The sequence below is a fragment of the Manis pentadactyla genome, chromosome 8 (genome assembly GCF_030020395.1).
Source record: "Manis pentadactyla isolate mManPen7 chromosome 8, mManPen7.hap1, whole genome shotgun sequence".
NCBI classification, from domain to species: Eukaryota; Metazoa; Chordata; class Mammalia; order Pholidota; family Manidae; genus Manis; species Manis pentadactyla.
Genome location: NC_080026.1, coordinates 3,143,736 through 3,169,491, shown reverse-complemented (window position 1 = coordinate 3,169,491; position 25,756 = coordinate 3,143,736).

Below are 25,756 nucleotides of genomic sequence, written 5' to 3'. Positions count from 1 at the left end.
CCCTGAACCTGGGCGGCGGGGCTCAGGGGTTGGCGCAGCCCATGGGGATGTGCACCAGCGTTCATGGAGGTCTGCCTCCTGGAGGGAGGAGTGGGCTGGGCCCTGTCGCAGACGTAGGGATTGAGCATCTGGGAGGAGGGAGAGGATGGTTCCCCAGGCCTGGTACCCAGTGCACAGTGCCCCTCGATTCTGTCCCTGCTAAGTGAGACCTGCCCCCAGGCTGGCCGGGTCCCCAGTGCTGCCACGTGCTCAGCAAAGCCAAGGCGGCTCCTCCTTGTCCCCCCCCCCCCCCACTTCAGCTACAGGGAGGGAGCAGGGCCCCGAGCCTTGGTAGGAGTGATGGCTTCTGATGAGCACCTCCAGTGGCCACTCTCTCATTCGTGTGTCTCGTGGTCCCCCTTGCCGCCGTCTGGGCTGTGTGCTCACCCCCAGCTTCGGGAGCGCATGCAGAGGAATGCACAGGTGGGAAGCAGCACCCAGACACGGCCGCAGAGTGCGGCAGAGCCGGCACGTGCAGGGTGCTCGTCTGCACTCCGCGTTTCACACCTGGAGAGACGGAGGCCGGGAGAGGGCAAGGGTGGTGTCAGCAGGTGCACAAAGAGGATGAGCGGAGGGGCACGCCCAGCTCTCCTGTGTGGCCTCTTTCTCTCCAGAGCTTTTCCATGGCTGAGGAATTTAACTTGGATGCCATGGTAAGTGTCACAGGGAAACTGAGGCAGTCCGCAAAGATCAGGCATGTGTATCTCTGGGGTATTCACTGCACTTAAAGAATTACCCAAGAATCTGGGCTTAATCACAGGCTTCTCGTGCCTGTGGCGGTGACTTAAAAGCTCTGTGCAGGCTTGGCTGGGCGAGGGTGAGGGGCAGGGCGGGGTCACCCAGGTGGGTGTAGCCTCTCCCCAGGGTGGGAGCAGCCTCACGTGGGGGCACGTGCCCTGGTACTCCTGGACATTCTCCGCCTCCTGGATCTGCAGGACAGCTCCGGGAGGACCTCCTGGCTGTGGCCCTGGGGCGAGTGCTCTGGCTGGCCCGGCAGCCGCCTCGCCCGCCCCCTGGCAGGTCTTCCTGGCCCACAGGGCTGCTGTGCCAAGCTACCACAAACTGGGTGGCTTGAGATGACAGAAATCTCTTCTCTTCCAGTTCCCGAGCCCAGAAGTCTAGAATCAAGATGTGGGGAGGGGCTCTGTCCCTCTGGAGGCCTGAGGTCGAGGACAGTCGTCACAGGCCACTGCTGGAGGTGACTGGAGTTAACTGGGCACTAGGACTGATTCCGCTGTGTGACTGACTCCCTTGTATGACTTTCACAGGCTGCCAGCCTGTTACAGTTCTGCAGACTTGGTGCCCTGGTAACCAACCCGGAGATCCTTGCGGCCATGGCCCTTGAACCTGGATTCCGCCTTAGTGTTTTGTCTGTAAGGGACACACAGTAGCTCTGTGTCCAGCCTCTCGGTCCCCAGACTACTGCTTCCACCTGGGCCTTTTCCTCCAGAAAAGGGGGCCCTGCGTCTGGGGCCGAGGCTCGCCCCTCTGGCTTGCTCTTTAATGGAAAGCACAAAGGTGGAAGGTGGGGTGGGAGGTGAGAGGAGGCTGCACGTGGGTGCAGGGGACCCGGAGGGCAGCCTTACCCCAGTTCTTCAGCTTCTCCTGGGTCTCAGCCTGCCTCATTCCCAGATCTTTTCTGTCTCCTGCCTTTGGTTTTTCTAACATTAGCTCAGGGGTGGAGCATTTGGCCTTTGCGAACCTGCCAGGCACATGTTACCTCGTTGTCAGCCACCTGAGATCACTGGCTGTGAGCGTGACGGGCCTCCCAGTAAGCTGCCCTCGTCCCTTTCTGCCTTCAGATGGGCCAGTGTATGTGTGGGAGGGGCAGGAGACACCTCACTGGAGGCAGTAAGTAGTAGTCAATAGACTCTGACGTTCTGATGTTTTTGAACCATTTCCCTTAACGCTCCATCCATGTTTGACAAGTGATCTAAGTCCTAAGACACATTCTGCAACAGTTAAATCAGCTGCTTTCTAACCACATGAGAAAAGTTGCTCAACTTCCTAAATGGACAAGGAAGAATTCCGGGTGCCTCACCTCATGTCGACTCACCTGATGGCACATTTTTAGGGTTGGTCACTTGTAGCATCTCACTTTCAGGAACCTATTTCTTTCTGTGTTAAAATCCCTTTGATTGTAAGTGACAAATATTCAACACAGAGGAGCTTAAGTAAGGAGGGCAGTTTATTGGTTCATGTCCAGAGGAAGCATCAGTTTAGGCAAGCCTGGGTTGGGGGGCTCGTATTATGTCATCTTGTATATTATGCTCCAGGGGAAATGACTGTTTGTTCAGCATGAATACAATGAAGTCTCACTGCACGTCTTTTTACTGAGATGAAATTTAGATCCTGTGAACTGCATGGATCATAACTGTATAATCCAGTGAGTTGTGACAAATGCATACACTTCAAGATGTAGAAAATTGCCACCATCCCAGAAAGTTCCCTGATGCCTTCTGATCAATTTTCATCTGCCATAGACAACCACTCTTCTGATCTCTATTGCCATAGATTATTTTTGCTTGTTCTTGAACGTCATATAAATGGAAGCTTATAGGATATATCCTTTTGTGTTTAGCTTCTTTCTTCAAGTAAAATGGTTTTGAGATTCATTCATATTGTTGCATATGTGAACTGCACCACACTTAAATCTTTCTTCGTTGGAAGACATGAATTATTTTCAGTTTTTGAATATTATGAGTAAAACTTCCATAAATAATCATTAACAGGTCTTTTTGCAGGCATCTATCTTTTTTCTCTTTGGTAAATACCTAGGAGTGGAATTATAGCATCACAGAGTAGGTGTAGGTGTAGAGAAACTTCCAGACTGAATTAAAGATGATTGCACCATTGTTCAGTCTCACCTGTAGTGTGTGAGAATTTCAGTTGTCCACATCATCACCAACCTGTAGTGTTGTCAGTCTTTTTAATTTTAGCAGTTCTAATAAGTGTATTCTCAGAAATGTTTTATAGTTTTTAATGTAGAGGTATTACACTGTCTTTGTTATATTTATTCCTGAATGTTTTACATTTTTAATTTTCTTATGAATGGTATGTTTTAAAACTTTGTTTTTCAACTGTTTGCTGCCAATATGTAGAAATGCAACTGATTTTGAATATTGACATTGTACTCTGTGACAGATTGTAAATTGATCAATTTACTTAGCCATTTTAGTATTTTTTACATTCGTTAGGATTTCCTTCTAACAATTATGTCACGAAAACAGAAAGTTTGCTTTTACTTTTTCAGTTTTTATGCCTTTCAATTCCTTTTTCTTGCCTATTGCATTGGCTAGCATCTCTAGAACATTGTTAGAGAGAGGAGATGAGAGCAGGTATACTTGACAAAGCTCAGTATTTCACCATTATGTGCAATTTTAGCTGTAGGATTTTAGTTGATATCTTCAAGAGATGGAGAGGGTTTTCCCTCAATCTCCAGTTTGCTGGTTTTTTTTTTTCTTGAATAAGTATTGAATTGTCTCAAATATATCTTCTGTAACTATGGTGATGATCCAGATGGGGCTTCTCATTTATGTTATTAATGTATGAAATTGCATTAAATGATTTTTGAATGTTGAACTAACCTGACATTCCTGGAGTAAATTATGCTTGGTGAGTTAATTATATGTATTGATAACATTTTGTTAAGGTTTTTGTGATATGCTCAAGAGGGAGATAAGTCTTTTCCTTTTCTTGTAATGTCTGTATCAAGTTTTGGTGTCAGTTAGTTTTGCATGATAGAATGAGTTGACAAATAATCTGACTTGCTATATTTTCTTATTTTTCTTTATATTTGGAAAAATCATCAGTAAAATTATATGAATCTGGAGTTATCTTTTTGGGATTTTTTAAAATTATGAGTTACATGTCTTTAATAGATCCAGGTGTGATGGCCATCAGTGGTCCTCACCTCCTGGTACTTACAGCTCTTTGTAGTCTCCTCCAACTCTGTACCAGGGTTGGTTTATGTGAACAATAGCACATAGCAGATTTGATGGTATGTCACTTATGAATATATTGTAAAGGACTACAGCCTTTATCCATGTCTCTCTCTTGGGTCATTCACTCTGGGGAAAGCCAGATCTCTTGTAAGGACCTTCAGGAAGTTGTGGAGAGGCCCATGTGGCAAGAAATAGAGACCTCCTGCCAACAGCCAGTGAAGAGCTGAGGTCTGCCAATAACCTTATGAGTGAGCATAGAAATGGGTTCTCCAGTCCCAGAAGTGTTGAGAAGGTTAACAACCCGGGCTAACAACCTGACTGCAATCTTAGGAGAGACGCTGAGAGAGAATCACCCGGTTAAGTTAGTCCTGGTTTTTTTTTTTTTTTTACATTTTAAGAATTTCAATTTAATTTAAATGTGGATTTAACCACATTTCCCCTAAGCTTTATTGAGACATAACTGACATGTAATACACCTGTGCTCTTTATCCTTAGACATTTATGAAACATAAATTATTTGACATTCCTAAATTTTGAGATAGCTTTCATCATACAGAAATAGATAAGTAATACAACAGAGCTATTCAGATTTTCTATATTTTCTTGTGTCAGTTTTGTTAATTTGTTTTTCAAGGAATTTGTCTCATTGAAGCTGTCAAATTTTTGGCATAAGATTGTTCATAATATTTTGTTATTTTTCTTTCAGTGTCTTTAGCATTTATATTGATATTTCCTCTTTCACTTTTGACATTTAAAAATTTGTGTTTTCTGTTTTTTTGATCACTGTTGTAGACGTATCAACTTTATTCAGATTTTAAAATAACTAGCTTTTGGTTTTATTATTTTTCTCTTTTGTCTATTTTATTTTTAATTGTTTCATGGTATATCTTTATGGTCTCCTTTTTTCTACTTTCTTTCATTTTAACTTGCTTCTCTTTCTTGAGTTTCTTATGTTGGAAACTTAGATCACTGAAATTATACTTTTTTTCTCTTATCAAGTGGTATGGTTCCATGTCAGATGGCATGGTTTCATCAGCATTGAAAATTATAAATTTCTCTCTAAACAACAGTGTAGCTGCATTTCACAAATGTTGATATATTATGTTTTTATGATCATTTAATTAAATTTCACTGATCATTTTTTTTTACATATGTGCTATTTGCTATTTATTTTCCAAATCTTTGGAATTTATATATATTTTATTGTTATTGATTTCTAAACTAATTATGTTGTGGACATAATAAACTTTCTATAAGAGCTGACTATTTTGAGATTTACTGAGATTTATTTTACAGTCTGAGATATGATCCATCTTGGTGAATGTTCCTTGTGCCTTCAGAAATAATGTGGATTCTGCAGTATTTGTATCTAGTTTTCTCTAGATGTCAATAAGGTCAAGTTGGTTGACAATGTTGTTTACATTTTCTTGTATCCTTTTCATTTTTGTCTGTTTTAAAATAATTATGAAAAGGACTATTACAGCTTACAACTATGATTATAGATTCATTTTTCCTTTAGTTCTATCAGGTTTTGTTTCATTTTGAACTTCCATTACTAATAATTTACACATTCATATTTCTGTGTCTCCCTCATGAATCACCTCATTTATCATTATGAAATTTCACCATTTATCTTTGGCAATAATCTTTGTCTTGAGGTCTATTTTGTATAATTAATATAGCCTCAACAGTTTACTCACATTTATTTTTTGCATAGTCTATTTTCCCATCATTTTACCTTAATCTGCTTCTATATGTTAAAATACACCTTCTGTAGACAGGATATAGTTGGATATTACTTTTATTAATCCACTCTGATAAATATCAGCTGTTTAATTGGAGTGTTAAAGCATTTAAATTTAATGCTATCATTGTTATGATTGGATTTTAGTGTACCATTTTTCTATTTGTTTTTTGTTCTTTTCTGACTCATCCCTTTTCCTTTTTTCCTGGCTTCTTTTAGGTTAACTGCGGATATTTTAGTATTCTGGTGTATTTCCTCTTTTGGAGTTTCTGCTATACCTCTTTTGTATTTTTGTAGTAGTTGACCTAGATATTATAATATGCATCTTTAACTTACCACAGTCTACTCAATTTACCACAGAATTATTTCCCATAAAATATAAGAGCTTTACAACAACATATTTCTAGTTATCCCATAGTTTGTGCTAGTTTTGCCATGCACTTTATTTCTAGAGATTATAAACTCCACAATAAAAGATTATTTTTTATTCAAAAAAATCATAAATATTTTAAAGAAAAAATGAAACTAAAGTCTTTTACTGTTAGCTATATATGCATCATGTTTCATGTTCTTCATTCCTTTGTACAGATTCATGTTTCCATCTGTTTTGTCTTTAGTCTAAAGAGGATTTTGTGATATTTCTTTGATGGCAATGTGTTCTCTCAACTTTTGTTTATCTGAAATAAAAAAAATTATCCTAGTTTTTGAAAGATAATTTTAATTGATATTAATTAAAATAATTTAATAGCTATAAAATGGTTGAAAGTTTTTTTTTCTTTCAGTTTTATAAAAATGTCATGTGAAATATGAGAGATGTCTTCTCAAAAAAAAAAAGTGTCATGTCACTTCCTTAGGGCCCTACTGTTCCTGATGAGGAGGTAGTTGTCATTTGTATAACTGTTCTCCTATATGCAATGTGCCCTTTATTTTTGTTAGAGATTTTTAATATTTTCTCCTAATTCTTAGTTTTCAGTAGTTTGCCTGTGATGTATCTAGGTAAGATTTGTCTTCATCTTCAGGGTTCAGTGAGGTTCTTGGATCCCTAGATTAATGTTTTGCCCTGCCCTTCTCTCTCTCATTTTGGGACTCTAATAGCATATACGTTAGATTGCGTGATAGTTTCCCACAGGTCCTTGAGGATACTTTTTCTTCCAGTCTTTTTCTCTATTGTTTAGGTTAGATCATTTTTATTCATCTGTCTTCAAGTTCACTTACCCCTTCACTGGCAGTCCACAATCAGCTAAGTCCGTCCAGTAACTTGTGCATTTTCAGAGATTATTCTCTTCTTTTCTAAAATTTCCACTTGTTTTCTTTATAATTTATAGTTTTCATTTCTTTGCTGAGGGTCTCAATTTATTTATTCATTATGTCAATATTTTCCTTTGTGTTGTTAAGTATACTATATCAGGTGCTTTAGAGTTTTTGTTTGTTAAGCACATCATCTGGGTCATTTTGGGACCTGGTTTTGGATTATTTTTCTTGATTTTGGCTTACTTTTTTCCTGCTTTCTCATGTGCTTCATAATTTTGATCGCATACTGGACATCGTGATGACGCACTATAGAGGTCTAGATTATGGATTATGTTTTCTTCTTTAGTCCAAGTATTCTGTGATTTTGATTTTTAGTGCTCATTATGTTATTACAGCAGGACCTGAGTAGGTAACAGAGAATAGGATAACAGTATCAGGTGAGGCTTTTATGAATTGATATTTAACCTAAGTCCTAAAGGATGAGAAGGAACAATCATGCAAATAATTGAAATAAAATATTTGTGAAGGGGCTGCATATGAGATCATTGCCCAGGATCATCACATTCGGTAGCTGTCCTCTGAAATGTAATTAGCTTATATCTAACTATTTCATAGAGTGAATAAATTGAATTATTTATGGTACATTCTGCAACTAATTTGTTTCTTGCAGCTCATTAAGAAGTGGTGCTGCTCAGAATCATACATTTTATAAGTTTATTTGAAATGCTGCCAAAGCTTGAAAGGATATTTCTAAGTTTCCACTTCAAAGAAGTCCACATCTTTAGGAATTTGGTCTTTAGTACTGTTTTTTGGATTGTGGTTCATAAAGAGTGGGCAGTAAAAACCAGTTTAATGGGCTCCTACCAGCACAGAAAAAGGTGATGAAGAATAGAATGGAATATAACAGAAGGCAATAGAAAATACTAGGTGCATTGCGTGCTATAAAGGTGAAAATTGTTTTGGGATACTTCTGTTGTGTGTATGTGTGTGTGTGTGTGTGTGTGTGTGTGTGTTAATGTTTTGGACTATGATGTAAAATGTATTTCTTTGATTCATAAAAATCTGAAAAGCACTGCACCATGTTGTAGAGCTGTGGGTCCCCCCGTCACGGGTTACTCAGGAGCCAACTGGGATGATAGGGGCCAAAGTCCATCTGCATTGTCGTCTAGAGGTGGTCTTCAAAACAGATGATTAGAGTGTGCAAGAAGGATGGGCATGAGTGATCCATTTATGCATTTCCTCATTCATCTGTCTATTGATCCATTTGATAAGCATTTATTGAACCAACCAGTGATCACACAGAGTGATAACCTTTAATGATACAAAAAAACAAAGAAATGGCCCTTTCTCTCAGGAAACTTGCCGTTCAGATGGCAGAGAGCCAAGTAGACAGACATTCACATGACAGTGAGATGAATCCTATGGTCGAGAAGTTGTAGTTGCAATTTAGAAGTGTCTAATGAATCATGGATGGTAGGTAGTCTTGGAAGACTTCCAGGAAGAAGCAATGCCTTCACAAAGCTTTGAAGTTTCAATAGGTGTGTGTTTGTCATTTCGGCTGCTGTAGCAAGCTACCGTAGACTTGGTGGTCTAAACAACAGAAATGTTATTGCTCATAATTCTGGAGTCTTGGGATTCTAAGGTCAGGGTGCCAGCATATTCAGTGTCCAGTGAACTCTCCCTGGTTGACAGAAGGCTCTCTTCTGGTTGCATCCTCACACGTCAGCGATGGGGGGGCTCTAGGCTCTGTCTCTTCTTACAGGGGCTCTAAGCTCATCACGGGGACTCACCATCACGACCTCATCTGAATCCTGAATCTAATCACCTACTGTGTCCCAACTTCTGATACCATCTCATTGGGGGTCAGGGTTTCAACGTATGAATTTTGAGGGGACACAAACACGCATTCCATAACAAGGTATTTATTAGTAGGCAAAGAAGATGGGGAAAGTCTGTTTCATTAAGAGAGCGGCACACGCGTTCACACGCACTGCACAGGGGCGAGAGCAAGCAGGAGGCTCGGGGACTGTGCACAAGTGCTGAGTGCAGAATATGGGGACATTTGAGATCAGTGAGGTGGGCTGAGAAACTTGACCTTTATAATCAGATTTAGATTTAAAAAGCACCGTGGATACAATAGGAACAACTAGTGGAAGCCGGGAGATCAGCGAGGAGGATGTTGGGAGGAATGCCTGCCCTGGGCCCGAGGGAAGGAATGCATTTAGGGAATCTGAGCAAGGATAATTTAAGGATCAGATGGCTTATAGGATGAGGACAAGGGTGTGTGAGAACAAGGTACCTCAGATGGCCCCTGGGTCTTTGTGGGGCCTCAGTAGATGTTGGTTTTATTCACTAAGTATGCAGATCCAGTATGAATAAAAAGTATGAGGGGAAAGAAGTGATGCCTCTGTTGCCATTGTGTTGAGCTGGGTGCTGGAGCCCGACCAGTTTCAGAAGCCCATAGGGCAGATGGGCTCACAGGGCTGGAGTTCAGAGATGGAGTTCTGGAATTCACCTCGTACAGTTACAGTCTCGCATGTCAGCAGGGCTGGCCCTGTCCAGAGCTGGATTCAGTCGGCTGGAGAAAACGGGGACTCTCATAAATCTTCATGGAGGTAAAAAGTGTGATTTTTCAGGCCATTATTTACAGTGGCTTTAATGTGCTACATTTCAAGGGAAATATATGTTCTTGTCACCCACTTCGAGAGAAGTAAATGAGTTTGAATCACACGAGTAGGTTTAAATGCCAGCCTAAAATTTAGTAAGCTACCTTCTTCGTCCTCATCTTTTCATTAAAAGTGTGCCATTTTCCCTCTGTCTTTGGGTATAGATTAAAATAAGGCTGGTGGTGAGTTACAGGGAAGACACAGCCAAGGGAACATGAAGCTCATGTTATGGGGTCAGGCAGATCCTTTAGTGAGCCTTGCTGGACAACAGCTCCTGCGAGACACCCGGAAATAGCCAGGTGACGGTGCGCTTGGATCGCCACCCATTCCCGGGCTAGCCCCCGACCCAGGGACTGCAGGGTTTTAGGGACTGCATCTATCCCAAGACACCCTTGTCTGTAGGATGCTGTGGGGCAGGGTCCTTGTCTCTCTTGTCCACCACTGGATTCCCCAGGCCGAGCACTGCACCTGGCATGCAGTAGGTCCCTCAGAGAGGCATGGGATGAATAAATGAATGAACACAAAGGAGAGCCAATATAACTGAACTAGAATGCAACACTCCCCATCCTACAGTGATTGGGAGTCTGGTTTGAGTCCTGACCTTCGTTTCCTTACCTGCAAACAGAGGGCAGTGCACTAGTTACCTTGGAGAGCTGCTGTGAGGAGTGAAGGAGATGACGTGGAATGTGCTGGGCAGTGCCAGGCGTAGGGTAAGGGCTCGATAACTCACACTGCAGCCATTGTTGTTGGGTTATTATTATCTTTGGTTGATCAGTGGAGTGAGCTCTTCACACTTCGGCTTCTTTGTTCATAAAATGGAGACTCTAATTGCTGGCCTGCCTCCCTCTCAGGTTGTTGACAGGATTGTGAGAACACAGGCAGGGCATGCTGACGTCGGATCCCCTTGTCTTACTTTTGAGTGACCCAGAGGGCGAGGGCCTCATAGCATCTGGCAGAGCCGAGCAGGCTGTGCGTGTGGGAATATCCCGGGAAGCTGGGATGCGTGAGGTGTGATAGCGACTGTGACGCCACAGCGATGTGGCTCTGTGGGGCTGCAGGGCCACCAGCTTTGCAGTCAGCATACCTCCCTCTCAACCCCAGCTTCTCCTGCACTGGGCATATGAGCCTGGGCTTGTCGCATAGGGTTCCTGGATCTCACCTGACAATAGTGTGAGGCTCAGTCACAAGGTTTCCCTGACGATGAGAGAGACTGGATGCGTGTGAAGCCCTGAGCACAGCCCCTCACACTGCTGGTGTTGTGTCCCTGGCAGCTGTTTTTTACAACATAGCTAATGAGGCGTTAAGCCAGGATAGGAACGCGGTCTGCTGGCAGCACCTGTGAGCCTCCCTGCATTCGGGAGGGTGTGGGCTCTCTTACCGCCTGCAGACAGGTGTCCACATAAAGTCTTCTTCCAGCCCGCAGGGGACAGGCCAAAGCCACCGGGCAGGCAGGGCCCCCAAAGGCATCCTGAATGGCGGACGCCCCTCAGCTGTGCTCTGCAGGCTGTTTGAAACATCAGCTACAGCCTGAGATGCTCGGCTTGGATGTGAGGGTGGACTCAGAGCTGCTCTGCCCTGTCCAAGTACCCCCCTGCCACTTCATAGCTGTGCCAGTTACTTCACATCTCTGTGCCTCAGTCTCCTCACCTGTCATGTGGGCCCAGCAACAGGACCACCTTGGGGGTTAAGGCATGTAGAACACCTGTGACATGGCGCAGCGCGTGAGTGCTCAATAAGCAGAGGCTGCCGGGAGAACCGCATTCCTGGCCCTGGGATCTGTACGGACACTCCCAGCCCTGCCATTCTGCAGAAGGGCCTGACACCTCTTCTCTACCTGTGCATGAATCAGGTGTCAGAAGGTCAGGAAAATCCTCAGGCAACTGGTGCATAAGTGACAAGCCAGGGCTGTCTCCGTGGTCTGCATGGCTCTGTCCCCTCAAGGCCAGCCTGGCCTTGCCTGCAAGCTCCAAGTTCTAGGGCCCCCACTACCCCGTCCTGAGGAGGCAAAGGCAGGCCCAGTGGGGCATGGAGGTGATGCCTGGTAGGCCTGGGCCTTTGGGTTTTCCCTGCCCACCTACCACCCACCCCAGGACGCTCTCTGGTCCCCAGGCTCAGCCCCCTTCGTAGCTCACGGTCCTTGTCATCTGCCTTCTGGAAACCCAGCTGACGAAAAACGTGGCTTTGTGCAGCCCGGAGCCAGCAGGGCGGCTGGCACCCCAGCTGGCTGTCCCTGCTGGAAGCGCCAGGAGTGAGTGGTGCCCCTTCTGCTCTTGGCCCTGAAGGAGAAGGGCTTTATTCAGTGAGAGTGGCTGAGGGGCTGTGCTCAGAGAGGCGGGGCCCTGCTTCCCGGTGGGGAGACAGCAGGTGGCTGCCAGCTGCCCTCCATGGGGCTCTGCAGCGTAAGCGGGAGGCGGGCTGCACGGTCTGCATGGCGCCCAGTGGCCGCTCCTCAGCAGTGGAGAGTGACTCCAGCTGGGCTGGGACACGGCTTCCACAGCAGGTGCTGGAAGTGGGATGGGCTGGTGGCCCTCGGGCAGTGTGCCTGGCTGCGGAGGGCCATGATCCCATACCCTCTGGACGGGCCTGGCAAGCCAGCAGGGAGACGCTGTGTGCAGGGCACCCCTCGCCTCCCTCCTGGAGGGAAACCAGGCATTTTCCTGCATTTCCGACGTCACTGGGTGCCGCTGCTGACAGCTCACCACACTGACCCTTACCTCACCTCCAGGAGTGGTGGTTTTGGGGAGGAGGTTTGCTGTTTGAGTTGCTCTGTTTCCCACAGGACGAGGTCCTGCGTGCTGGGTGGGGGCCCCTTGTATCACCCTTTGTGGTAAGGACCTGGGGAGGCACTCAAGAGCTCACCGTCCTCACCTTCCCTGTGAACCAGAGGCCCCAGATCTGAGAAGTGCCCAGGACAGGGCCCCGGGATCAGCCAGGCTGCCAGCAGGGCCCCTGCTGCAGGACAGGAGCCACTGGGCCAGAGGCCTTGGAGTCAGGAGGCGTTTAATAAGCAGTGTGACAAGGAAGAAGAGCTATTAATAAGGTACTTTGCCGACTTGATTCTAGCCCCATTAAACTTTTCTTTACCTTATTTCACACTCCATTTCCAAAGCACCCTCTCCTTCTGCCCCCACCTGGGCCCTAATGAAGTCTGGCAGCAAAAATTTCAGGCCGTGTCCGGCTGAAGTGAACAGAAGCTCCCGTCTACAGGAGAGTCCTCCGGGCGGCTGGACACGCCATACACTCATCTGATCCTTCAGGCAGGCCAAGGGGAGCTGAGAGTGCCCAGCGCTATTCCCGGGGGTCAGCCTGTGCCAAGCCAGAGGCAGCATTTACTCACCCACTCAGTCATTCCACAGCATTCCCTGCAGCAGGTGAGTTTTAGAGCACCCTACTTCCATATTCCTGCCAGGCGGCATTCCCTCTGTTTCACCGATGAGGACGCCCACCGAGGCTCACTGGGTTCCGGCGGCTTGCCAGGGTGCCCTTGATAACACTTGTCCTCCCTCCAGGCCGCCTCCGGTTTTCCTGGCCAGCCTCCCCCGGTGCATTGCCGTCGGTTCTTCCTTTGCCGTGAGCGGAAACGGGGGGCTCACTTTCCCCTGGACTCGCCGTGGTCTGTCCTCAGGCATTCCCGGCTCCGTGTGCGGGGTGCCCTTTGCCAGCCTCTCTATGACCATCGCCCAGCTCAGTGCCGACTGGGGGCTGGGTCCTCCTAGGTGCCCGGCAGGCCGCAATCCTGCTCTGCACGAGGCCACGTCTCCCCACGGGACCCGGAGTCCCCGTCTGGGGCCCCATGTGAGACGTGAGATGGGAGACAGAAGGGGTGGGACCCAACCGACTTGGTTCCGAGCCAGCTGGGCTACAGCGGGTACTGGCAGTTCTGGCCAAGCGGCGAGAGCAAAGCCAGGCCACGCTGGTGCAGTGGGTGGCGGAGGGGCAAGCGCAGGACTTCCCACACGCGGCTCGGGGCTGCCCGGGGCCCTCCCTGCCCACAGGGAATTGCTTTCCTAGGCCTGGTGGCTCCTGGGCCTGTACTGACTTTGGGCACCCCTGACAGTGCGGGTCGGTTGGGAGCGGGGATTTTGCTACATGCTCCTCTTTTTGACTCGATAAGCCATTCTTCTCTCACTTTCCAATTTTCTCTTAGGTTTTCTTTACCCTTTCCTTCCAAGTGGTGTGGCTGTGGGAGGCAAATCTTGGTCTTTCTCATGCTAAAAATGGCATGAGTGCCGGTGTTGGTGTTCCTGCAGGTAGGGCTGGAGGAGGGGACGGCAGTGTTTCTGGCGGCGGGGAGACGGTGGAGGTAATAGTGAGGATGGCACCGTTAGTGGTGATCGTGATGGTGGTGCTGTTGGTAGCAGAGGTGGTGGAGAGGGTTACGCTGGTGGTGGTGGGTGTAGTGATGGGTGCTGGGCCTCTGAAACAGAATAAAGGAGAAAGAACGGGAAGTCCGGAATCGAATAGACCTGTGTTCCAGTGTGGGCCCCAGTGAGTTACTCAGTCTCTGAACCTGTCTCCCCCTCTGTCAAGTGGGGATAATATTACCTCACGTGACATCACGAGGATGAGGGAGATTCCCACCCACTTTGCCCCAAAGTCCTGGGCAACTTCTCCTTCTTCCTGGGTGCAGGACCCCAGTCAGCGTCCATGCCTGCAGGTGAGAGGTGGCGTTCTTGCCACTGAGAGGCCTCTAGCCCGTGGGCCAGGGCTTGGCAGTCACACCCTACTGTGACCCCACCACCCTCTCCTGTGAGAAGCTGTCTCACAGAATGGTGCTGGTGCGACCAGCCAGATGTCGGCCGGGGGCTCTCCGCCCTTGGCATCAAATAGGACTGCCTCTAACCATCAGCTTCGTGACCTGGGTGACTCCCCGGCATGCCTGTGATTTCCCTGGGTCTTCCTCTCTCCTGGTGCCCTCTGACCTGGATCTGGGTCCTTATAGGCCATCTCTGCATGGTGCGGCCATGACCAGGTGAGAGAAGCTGCCCTGTGTGAATTCCAGAGGATCCACTGCTACAATAGCTTTTGGGAGCAAAGTGGGCCTCCCAGAAGGTTGACAAAGAAGAGGCAGGAGGCAGCCTTCATCTCAGCCCTCAGTGAATTGTCTAAGCATCCTTTCTGGTCATTTCTGCCTCTTGACACCCTTTGGCTGCCCCGTCCATCTGTGACCTGGAGGACCCCTCCCACTGGCACGGTGTCCTGCAGAATCTGGCCTTGCTCCCCTCCATCCTGCTCTTCTCCTTCCCAGCCAGCTCACAGACGATGCTCCCTCCAGTATGCAGAGGCTTCCTCCATCCTCAACTCTTCAGGGCCCTTCCTTGGGGAACCCTGCTCTGGAGAATGCAGCCAGGGGCTTAGTGACAGGAGCAGTCCCCCCTCTTGGTGTGCCCAGGCTGGGAGGTGGCTAGGACCGCTCCTAGAGGGCAGGAACTCTGTCCAGCCCAGCCTTGTTTTGGTCCCTCTCCCTGGTCCTGCCTCCACCCCAGGCCTCGCTGGGCCATCTGGTTCCTACGACCACCTCCACCAGGACGCTTTCCATTCCACAAGAATTTTGTCCTTAGGGGGAGAGTCAGAAGCCAGCCTGGGTATGGCATGGGGTAAAGGCCATTAGTAACAAGGGCCTGGAGGGATGATTGGTCCAGAATCCCCCCTGCCAGACCCCCTTCTTGGCTCTCAGCCCCAGTGTTGCAGCAGCCCTTTCCCAGCGCATTCAGTAGACACACTGAGAGCAGTTTGCATTGCCCTGTCCAAGCGCCCGTGTGCCAAGGAGGGCACCACAGCGAGCACAGAAGGACATTATCCCCTCATTTACTCCCTGCTGCATCAGCCCTGTGGGAGGCAGTTTCTGGAGCCAAGAGGTGAATGGAGGCTGCCAGCAGGCATTTACATTGCATCCGTAGAGCCCCCAGGCACCCCCTCCATCTGCCAAGCCTTGGCAGAAGATGTGATGTTGGTGTTAAAGACTGTGCCCACTACTCAGTTATCACCTGCTTCACTCTGACACTTCATTTCATCCAACCCTCACAGCAACTTCACAAGAGAGGCCCTTACAGGTGGGAAAACAAAGGCCCAGAGAGGTGCAGGCAGTTGCCTTAGTCTCAGAGTTAGTAAGTGGTTGAGCCCGGGGCCCAAACCCGCTCTCTCTGAGTCAGGAGCCCTGCTGGCACATCACTTCCGCTCAGGCAGCCTGAGCTCTGCACGTGGGCTCTGCCATGCATGGGTCAATCTGAGCTTTAAAGCAACCTGTTCTACCAACCCTCTTAGGATTTCCTCAATTAAGAACAAAATTAAAACAACACATGGAACATTTTGCTTCTTTCTAAACCATAAAACCCAACCTGGAAGTGTTGGGGGGTTTTGTCTGAGAATTTATAGAAGGGGATCACCATTCATTGAGAGCCCATGTGCCTGGCACTCCTCCTACATCAAGACATATCATCCTCACATCCAGCCAGTCTTTTCGTCCTGCCCTACCAGTGAGCAGGGAGTGGGCTTCCAAACCAGCCTTTGCTCCAGGGTCTGTGTGCCTGTCCAGTGCCTGCAATCCTCATGCTGAGCTGTTTCAAGCAGGAGGGCATGGTCCCTCCAGCCTTGTCAGTGGGAGTGAGAACCCTGGAACCTCAGGGCCATGGGGCAGGTGCTCCCTTGGCACCTCTGCAGGGTTTCCCACAGTCAGGACTGTGGGGCAGGTGCTCCCTTGGCACCTCTGCAGGGTTTCCTGTGCTGCGGGAGCTCAGCTGGCAGGGCTGTTGCTGCTGGCAGGGGAACACCTGCTCAGAGAATCAAGGCTTTTGCCCCAGGCCACCCAGTGGGGCTCAGTCTCCAAGCCCAGCATCCTTGCCTCTGTCAGTTGTCTTTTCTTTGGGGTTTTCCCTTGTCTCTTAGTCTCCTGGCAAACAGGCGAGTGACAGAGACCCGGCCTGACATCATGGCACACAGGACAGCTTCAGTGGCCAGGTGGGCTCATTGGTCTTGCCCTGCTCTGCCCCTGACTCTTTCCCTGGCCCAGCTACTGGTCACAAGGTGGAGCCAAGCAGCAAATGAGGCCGGCTGTGTGCACAAACCCTCACTGCCTGTGGATGGGAGTGGGAGCCACCATCTCTCTGTCACATGCTGAGAGAACACCACTGGTTCCACTGACCTGTTGTTGCTACAGAAACTGCCCAATGTAGTGACTTAAAGGGGTGCTCATGTTATTGTGCTCCTGGTTTGAGGCTCAGCAGGGTGATTCTTCTGCTCATGTGGCAATGGTTGCTGGTCAGCCAGCAGCTGAAGATCCTGCTCAGGCCCCACTTACGCACCTGGTGCCCTGGTCGGGGGTGTAGGGAATGGTGTGGGGTCCGGCTGGGCCTGGCTGGGCCCCTCCTCGTCTCTGTGGAGTTTCAGGGCTGTCCAGGTGGCCTCCTATTCAGGTAGAGGGACTTCTTAGATGGCAACTCAGGGCTTCAAAAGTGAGTGTCCCAAGAGATGAGATGTCAAGGTTGCCAGGCTCAGGCCTGGGCCTGGAAGCTGGTACCACATCACTTCTGACACACCGTATTGATGAAAACAGACACAGGCCCAAATAAATACCACATCTCTGACAGGAGGAGCGTCAGAGGACTTGTGCCCATCTCGGACCCAACATAACACTGTAAAAACACATTAGACACTCACATCCCCCCCAGGGTCTTGCTCCCCTGGGTATACCCAAACCCCACTCATGATAGAAGCCATTTTTCTCCTTGCACCTGGTGATGAGAGTTTCTGTATTAAGAGTTTGAGGAATAAGAAAATCAAACCTGCTTTTTCATGTGAGCCCACAGCTCAGAAATCTGTTTTGAGTTAATGGGGGATGGATAGACAAATAGCTTAAATTTCTCATTATGGTTGTTAGGAAGTTGTACTTGATATTTTGGACTTAGTGTAAAAAAATAAAGGACTGACTTGATTTCAATTAGTTCAAAGCAACAGGTATTTTGCACTTTGGGTCTCATGTTTCTAAGTCACTTCTTAATAATCTCTTTTGAATCAATTACTCCTATATGCTTTCAACTCTTTTGAGATTTCTATTACTTATTTCCATCTTTCATAAGCAAAACTACATTACTGCATTCCATTCCAAACAGTCATCCCATTCCACCCATTTCACATCTTACACCTTTAATTTGTCCACCCCGTCCCACCCTAGTTCTTTCCTTGATTCGTTACACGCTCTCCAACCTGCCATGCTCTTCACGGGTCCCAGTTCATCACTTCAAATATTCCTACGGAGCGTCTGCAAAGTAGTGCTCACCATGGGAATGCGAGAGAGAGCAGCATGGGGCTCAGGTGGTTCGAGCGAGTGCTTCTGGGAGAGGCGGGAGCCACGGGGTGTCCTCAGATGCACAGGACAATAATTAGCATATTGTGTTATTCCTTTGATCACTATTTGTGCATTTTAAAAATGGCTTTAATCTTTTATTATGGGAAATGTCAGCCATACCAAGAATGGAGAGAATAGTAACCCTCATGCACTCATTACATGTAACAAATCTCATTTCATCCCTTCTGTCCTCAGTATTTTAATACAAATAATTATCCCATATTCCTGGAGCAAGAGCTGCCTCCATATGTACTTCTAACCTAAAATTTAAGCAGAGCCACAATACCAAAAGGAAACCTTCTCAAAATAAATATGTATTCTTTACTATCAGAGTGTGTTCAGATTTCCCTGATTGACTCAAAAATGTCTTTTTATCTCTCACTAGTTTGAATCAAAATCCAAGCAAAGTCTGCCTGGCATTTGGTTGCTTTATCTCTTTTACTCCCCCTGCCTCCCCCTTTTTTCTGTTTAAGAAACCTGATCATCTGTCCTGTCGGCTCCCACATTCAGGACGTGGCTCCTGCTTCTTCCTGGTTCTCTGAGATGTCACTCCATCCTGGGTGTAAACTTGTGGTGCGCTCCAGGGCTTGCCTGGCCTCAGGTTCACTCTCCTCGCAAGGTGATAATGGGCTCTGTGACTGCCCGCCTCAGGCGGCACAAGGTGCCTGGTTATTCTGACTTTCAGGTCCATCTTTTATAATGCGCCTTCTCAGCTCTCCCCAATGATTTTAGCACCCATTCCGAGTCGTTACCTAGACCATTATTTCATTAGGAGCTGCAAATGCTGTTTTCAAAATTCTCTTGATCACTTTGCATTTATTAGTTGGAGTTCTTTAATGAAGGGAGATTTCCCTTATGCAATAATAGTTACTCTAACATATAGTATGTAAGGGAATGGCAGAAAAATGTTCGATTCTTGCCTTTCCTCAATCTTTAGAGAAATGAGTTGATTTTCTTGCACCCTCCTACAGGGACCAATCAGTTTTAGAAAAATAAGTATCCTGGGGGCTCTCTTGTCTCCTCTTGGTGTGAACCGGGAGCTCTGTCCTCTCGCTTTTCCTCTAAATAAAAGCCTCTGCCTTGCTCTCCTAAAAAAAGAAAAGTATCCTTATAAACTCAGATTTAAACAGTTGCAGTCAACACCAAAATTTACTAATCATGAAGGGGAGGTGTCTTGCCAATGGGTTTCAGCCCTGGACAAGTTCACTATGGATGCAATGTGACCAAAGAAAACGACAGTAAAATATTCTTGGGGTGAAAGGGTTATACCCAACTTTATTTCCAGGTGGCAGGTCAATCACTAAAATCCCGTTCACTTAGAGCAAGTCTGCAGGCAGCAAGCCGGTCTCTGCCTCTGGGCCCTTCTGTCTGCACAGCCGTCCTCTGGGCCTCTGTCCTTGGTGCTGCCACCACTCCAGCCTCTGCTCTGCTCTCCTGCAGCCTTGCAGCCCTGTCACTGTATCCTGCCTCAGAGCACTGGGTGGAGCTCTTTTCACAGAGTCAACAGCCATGTATTGCTCACAGGTGTGCAGTGAGCTAGTCAACCAGGGCCAGGTGAGAATCCTGGCCACAGGAACTCTCATTTTATCCACAGGAGGATACAAGACAACAGCAGGCACAGACCCAGTATTACAACACTTGTCTCCTCCAGGGAAATTTGCTGTCAAATTCAGCTAAGAACAAAAAGTCCCCTTTTCTGTACTGGGGCATGTTTCAGAGTAACAGATGAGATGTATGATGTGTGCATACAGGTTAGTGCAAAGAAAGCCACTTAGGTTTTGGGCTTCTTAGTGTTTATTCTTCATGATTCTCTTGGGTTGAGAGCCTTCAGGACTATATCTCATTCTTCAGCCAGCTGCACCCCATCAATCCACAATCCCAGGTTTATTTATAATAAGCACCCTAGACAAACCAAATGCATCCTGCTAAAAACATTCACATACAAGGACTTTCTTACATTTCTGCGAGGAAATCCCATCAAAGTGTGTAGAGCTCAGTCTAGACAAAGTCAACGGTGTTGTTCACATTCCAGTTACAGTTGTTTTAAACTCATGGATTTTATGTATTTTGATGTATTTTAATCCAAACAGAACTTACCCTTTTTGGTGCCCCTAGTGGGAGCCCCCTCAGGTTGGCTTTGTGTCCTTTTTGATTGACATATTTATGAACTTAAAGAAAACAAGCCTTCTTAGGCTAACGCCTGGAAAGGGGTGTCAGTAAGGAGGCCTGCCTTTGGGGTTTGGGTGCGAAGGGAGAGGTAAGGGGAGGGAGGTAAAAATCTGAGAGCAGTAAGAAAAAAATAATAAGGGGCTAATTCAATTTCTAGGGAAAGCAGGATTTTGTATAATGTGCTCTAGAGTTTTGAACTCTGCCAGCATGGCTCCCGCTGGGCCGGAAATTCTGTCCTTATTAACAATGCCAGCTGGCCTCTCCTGGGCCGGGGGAGCCGGGGCCTGCTGGGCTTGCTCTGCCCAGGATAATTAAGTAGGCCCCAGGCTGCCCTCCCCCAGAGCTCATCGGCTCCGGGCCTTTGGGGATGATTAGGAAGGGCTGCAGGGCGCCAGGCTCCTTAGCCAGCTGGGAGGAGCTGCTGCCCGGGGCGTCCTGGGAGGGCAGGAGGGAAGGGCAGACCTGAGCTGGCCCGGGAGCATTCTCTGCCCCTGTGTGGAGTGAAAGTGGTCAGAGGAGGACCGTGGACACACAGGAGGTGCTGCAGGGACAGGCTTGGGCCTGCGATTCTGCAGATGCTTTCTCCTTGGGTCCATGAGAGCAACTCCGAAGGGCTGTGCACAGCCAGAGATGGGCGCTGCGGGCCAAGTGGTGGGCATGGTGCAGTCCTCGCCCTCAAGGAATTTGCAAGCAGAGGTTCAGCAGCGCTGCGGGTCCATCTCTGAGCGACTGATAAAAGGACAAGACCAGGATCCTTCCCCAGGGCTGGGCTGTGTGTAGGGGTCTGTGCAGTGTGCGCAGGGGGAGGCCGAGAGGGATGCAGCACCCCAGGGGCAGGACCGTGATGGGTGGTGCTGTGCACCCCTGCTGGGCTGCCTGGGGAAGCTCCCGCCCCCGGTGTGCACTCGCCCCTGATCTCTTCCCAGAGGCACAGCCAGAGAGAGAGCTTGGATGTTTAGGTGCACAGTGAGTGGAGCAGGGAGGCGTGACGGTCAGCACAGGACCCGGGCCCAGGGGACTGAGTGTGTGACCATGAGCAGCTCTCCACCCCTTCACTGCCCGGTGGCAGCTGCCATCTTCTCTCCCCAGGTTGTTGTGCAGAGGCAATGTGAGCACACTTAAGGCAGGCTCGGGGCAGGGGCTCAGTCATGGTGGCTGACATCAGGAGCTCCCTGAAATACCCAAGAGGGACAGTGACAGTCAGTGGCAGTTCCCCTCAAGGGAGATGTCTGGGGTGGGGCAGCTGTGGTGCCCGTGGCCACAGAGAGGCAGGGGGAGTCTTAGCATGCAGCTCAAGTTCCTGAGAGACTGCAGGGGGAGGGGACGGGGGTCTGCGCTCAGTGCCGAGGCGGGTCCTGGGCCTGCGTGGCAGGCTCTGCTCTCCGGCTCCAGGCGTTTGGTGGTGTGGGTGCTGGGCCCGCACGTACATCCCGGAACTGTGCGTCTCAGGTCCCCGCTGACAGTGGCGGAGCCGAGAGGAAGAGGAGTCTTTGACTGACCTCCCCTGGGTAGGCAGGACCTCACCCTGCACCTGAGGCCAGTGCACTCCCACCCAGCAGGTCTGCCCATGAGGAGGGCCTGGGCAGGGGACGAGATGAGCCGAGGCTGCACTCCGGGGGATTCTGGTGAAGCAGGACATAGCCCGGGGGAGAAAATTCAGGTAAGCTGATATGTAATGAGGGCTTCTTAGGAGAGGGAGCCCTCCACGGACAGTAGGAATTGTACAGAGAAATAAGAGAGGGAAGGCAGTCCAGGGGAGTGACATGAAAAGCACCGGGCTGAGAATAGGAGACCTGGTCCTCGGGTTTGCTCCATAGCTCACCAGCTGTGTGGCCATGCTCCAGTCACTTACCCTCTCTGAGCCGTGGTTTCTTAATCTGTACAAGGCATGATAACGCCACCCTTACAGGGCTGTCATCAGGATTAAGTGAGATTTCATTAATAAAACACCCTGGCCAGGCCTGGGGCACAGCAGGCACCCAGAAAATGTTAACTCCATGGGAAGGAATGGGCCTGGGGCGAACAGGTCATAATCTAGGTTCCATGGGCAGGGCCCAGGACTGGGCTTCCAAAATTACATTGAAAAATGTGTGTATTTGTTCTTTTCTTTTTGTTCTTTCTGGAATAAATATTTCATAGATTTATCAGACTCTCAAAAGAATCTGTAGCCAGTAAAAGATAAAGAGCCATCGGTGTAGAGCTTTGGACTTTACCAAGTGTATTTGTTCGTTATCTGATCCAAACCCACAGGGGCCCAATGGGACCTGCGGAGCAGTTATCACTATTCACGTTTTATGATGTAAATAGCATCCTCAGGGAGGCCTGGGGGGTCGGGGGGTGGGCGCTGGACTCTTGTGCGTAGCCTCTCCAGGACCTTTCCCCTTTTCTTTCCCCAGGAGCCCCAGATTTCCTTTGAAGATCCATGAGCCTCCCTGGAAGCAGGCCCTCTCCTGGGTCCGGCCGGGGCGCCCAGGCAGAAACTGCGCATTTAGACCAGGGAGGTGTGTCCTTCAGCAATCTGCCAGGGAATCGGCCCCAGACTCTGCAGGGCAGCCAGGGTCCCTTTGCAGCTGCGGGCAGCTGGCATGTTGCGTCTGCTGGGTGCCCCGTGTACTGCAGTGAACCGATGGTGGCTATGCCGTGGACAAGATGTTGGTCCATGTGATGGGCTTTGGGCAAGCACATAAGGGCTCAGAACCTTTCATTTCCATATAATAAATACATGCTTGCTTCATAGGATTCTTGTGGTTACTGAGAAAATGAAGGGGACTGTTCTAGTAAGTAGCACAAATAGGAACAAATAGGTGTTCCATAGATTTAAGAATTATTTTCTGTGTCACCCTTACAGCACTATGCCCCTTCTCCAAAGTCATAAAAGGAACACCTTCCCCCCAAGCCCTAGACTAAACATTGTTAGGAAAGAAAATCATTATTTCCTGTATCACTCCTCCCCCAAGTCACAAAGCTTAGGATTTATTTGCCAGGTGTGCTCGTGGGTGATGCAGTCCGTACGGAGCGGAGCGGCTACGAGGGCCGACCTGGTCTGACTGCATAGCAGCTGCCGTGCGGCCTGGGGCAAGACCCTTCGCTGCTCTGAGCCTTAGGTTCCTCTGCTGTAAAATGAAGGTGATATTTACTTACTGAGGGTTTAGGCTCGGGTTGTGCTAGACTTGGGTGGGGGTCAGTTTTCCCCATAAAGGCAACCTCACTGACTCAGATGTTTGCTTCTTCCTCTGTGTTGTTTTTTTCTTGGGTGTAAATGCATTGTTTCCTCTTCAGAGCGTGCTGGCCTTAGGTGGCACCAGGCCACAGCAGACCTCAGCACACGTGAGGACTCTGGGGCAGCCGGCGGGACTCCTCAGAGCATGGGGACCTCACTTGCCAGCTGAAAGCATGGCTTGTCCGACAGCTGGTTGTCCTCAGGCCAGCGGATGGTTGTGGCCTTGAGCAGCACATGGGCCCTGAAGAAGTGGGCAGGCTGCTTCTACATAAGCCTCTACACGTGGCCTCCTGGGGAAACTGAGGCAGCCCAGCCCCCTGTGCCCACAGGAGTGCTGGTGTGGGACCCAGTGGCTGGGTGGGGATGCACCTCGAAGGTGCCAGGTGTCCTCTTTCTCCACCACTTGAGATCTGGCTGCAGGTTGGCACCTGTGGGCTCCCCTCTCCCCACAGCAGCCTGGTGGGTGAGTCGCTCTCCAGGGATTGGGAAGATCTAAAAGAAATCAGATTTATAAGTTGGAAATTAACAGATTAGATGTCATATCATGAAACAAAACAAAAGAAAACAAAAACACATTTCCTTTTCATGCCAACGGGGCTGAGGTGCGTGGGTAGGTCAGGAGGGTCCCACCCGTTAGAAGGACGTAGCCTGCTGCGGCGTGCGGGTGATCCCTCCCTCTGGCCACGCCAGGCTGGAGCTGTAGTTCCGTGCAAATGGCTTTCTGAGTCTAGCAGAAGGTAAGAGATGGGTCTGGCTTCCCAGTCCAGGTAGGAGATGCGTGCTTCCCCTCCAACGTCTTCAAGTCCCTCAGATGCCCAAAGTGGGCAAGGACAGTGAAGGTTTAATACTGTTGCCCCCGCAGGGTTGTGAGTGCCCAAGGGTGGGTTTTGTGCCTGTCATTCGGTGGTGTGGGTGCCTCTTCTCTCGAGTCTTTTTGCTTCCAGAAGAGGATTCATCTCCTCCTCCCTTCTTTGAGTGTGGGTGACAGGGAGGAAAAAACAGAAACAGACACACAGCAATGTGTCTGCATGACAAGAAGAGAGGCAAAGCACAAAGCCAGGCAGAGGAGGAGAGGGAGAAGAGGTGTGGGAGGCAGAGAGACGGGAGGGTGCAGGGCTCTGCCCGGGGCCCCTCAGCGACCATGCCCCCTTAACTGTCACGGGGAAGGGGCAGGGGAAGGAGGCGGGGGGGCACATACACTCTGTGGTTTCCACTGAGATCTCTTACTTTGTAAGTGTCCAGTGAAAAGATAAAGATAAGCCTGTCATAAAGAAAAACAACTGCAATGAATCTTCTGGGAAGCCAGCCAAGGACGTAGCTGCTGAAAGAGAACCCCTTAGGGTCCAGGGCTTGTCAGCTGGTGGTTTTCCATGAACGGCCGGGTTTGGGGGCCCATGTGTGGATGCCTCTCTATACCTCTTGTCATTCACAGATCACACGTCAGCTTGTGCTCAGCACAGTCATCTTCCTCTGATGTCAGCCTCAGTATTTTTAAAGCCCACCATGGAAGATAAGCTTTTAGTACTCGAGCATCAGGCCACCTCCCTTCTCCCATTATCCCAATAAAGTTAAATCATAATTTTTAGTTAAATCAATATTCAATGTTTACACTACTACGATTATGCAAATATTGTTCATAGCTCTTGCTACTTGTGTGCTATGATTACATTTCATTTCTTGTGTAATGTTTAACTTCTAGGCATTAATTATTGACTTTAAGAACTTGATTAGTTTTCTGTGTACCTGGGACTAATTCTTCCGCACATGTGAGTTACCTGAAAATCACTCTCCATCTGGCCTGGCAATCGGGCTGTCAGTCAGCCCTTGGCACCTTCCTGCCGGAGCCCTCCACCCTCGCACCCCCACCTGCAGAGGCTGCCGCGGGCCTCCCGCACAGCTGTTGCCCAGGGACTTCCCTTTACTACCCTTGGCTGAGCTCTTCAAAGTTCTAAGAAAATGCTTGAGATGTGAAAAAAATATTCGCTCCAAAAATAAAATTGCAAATCAGGAATAAGCAAGCATTTTATTAAATTGTATGATACGTCATCTAGTCAACTTCAGCTCAACTCAACATTCTTCCGAGCGGCTCTCCAACTCTGCTCTAATCTGCATGTGGCTGGATCCTGAGAAGACCCGGCAGGCAGTCTCAGCGTGGTTCTCCAGTTCTTTCACGCAGGCGGGGCTGCTGTGGCCAACAGAGAGATCTGGGCACGGTTGGCATCTATTCAAACCTACCCTCACAGAGCAGGATAACCTACCTGGTGGGAAGCCCAGACTCTTTGGAATTATCTTTTGCTATTGCCTTTTCTCTCTCCTTGATTCATTTTCTTAGCTGCCACTGCTACCAACCACATTCCTCTGGTGTGACCTACCAAGCGT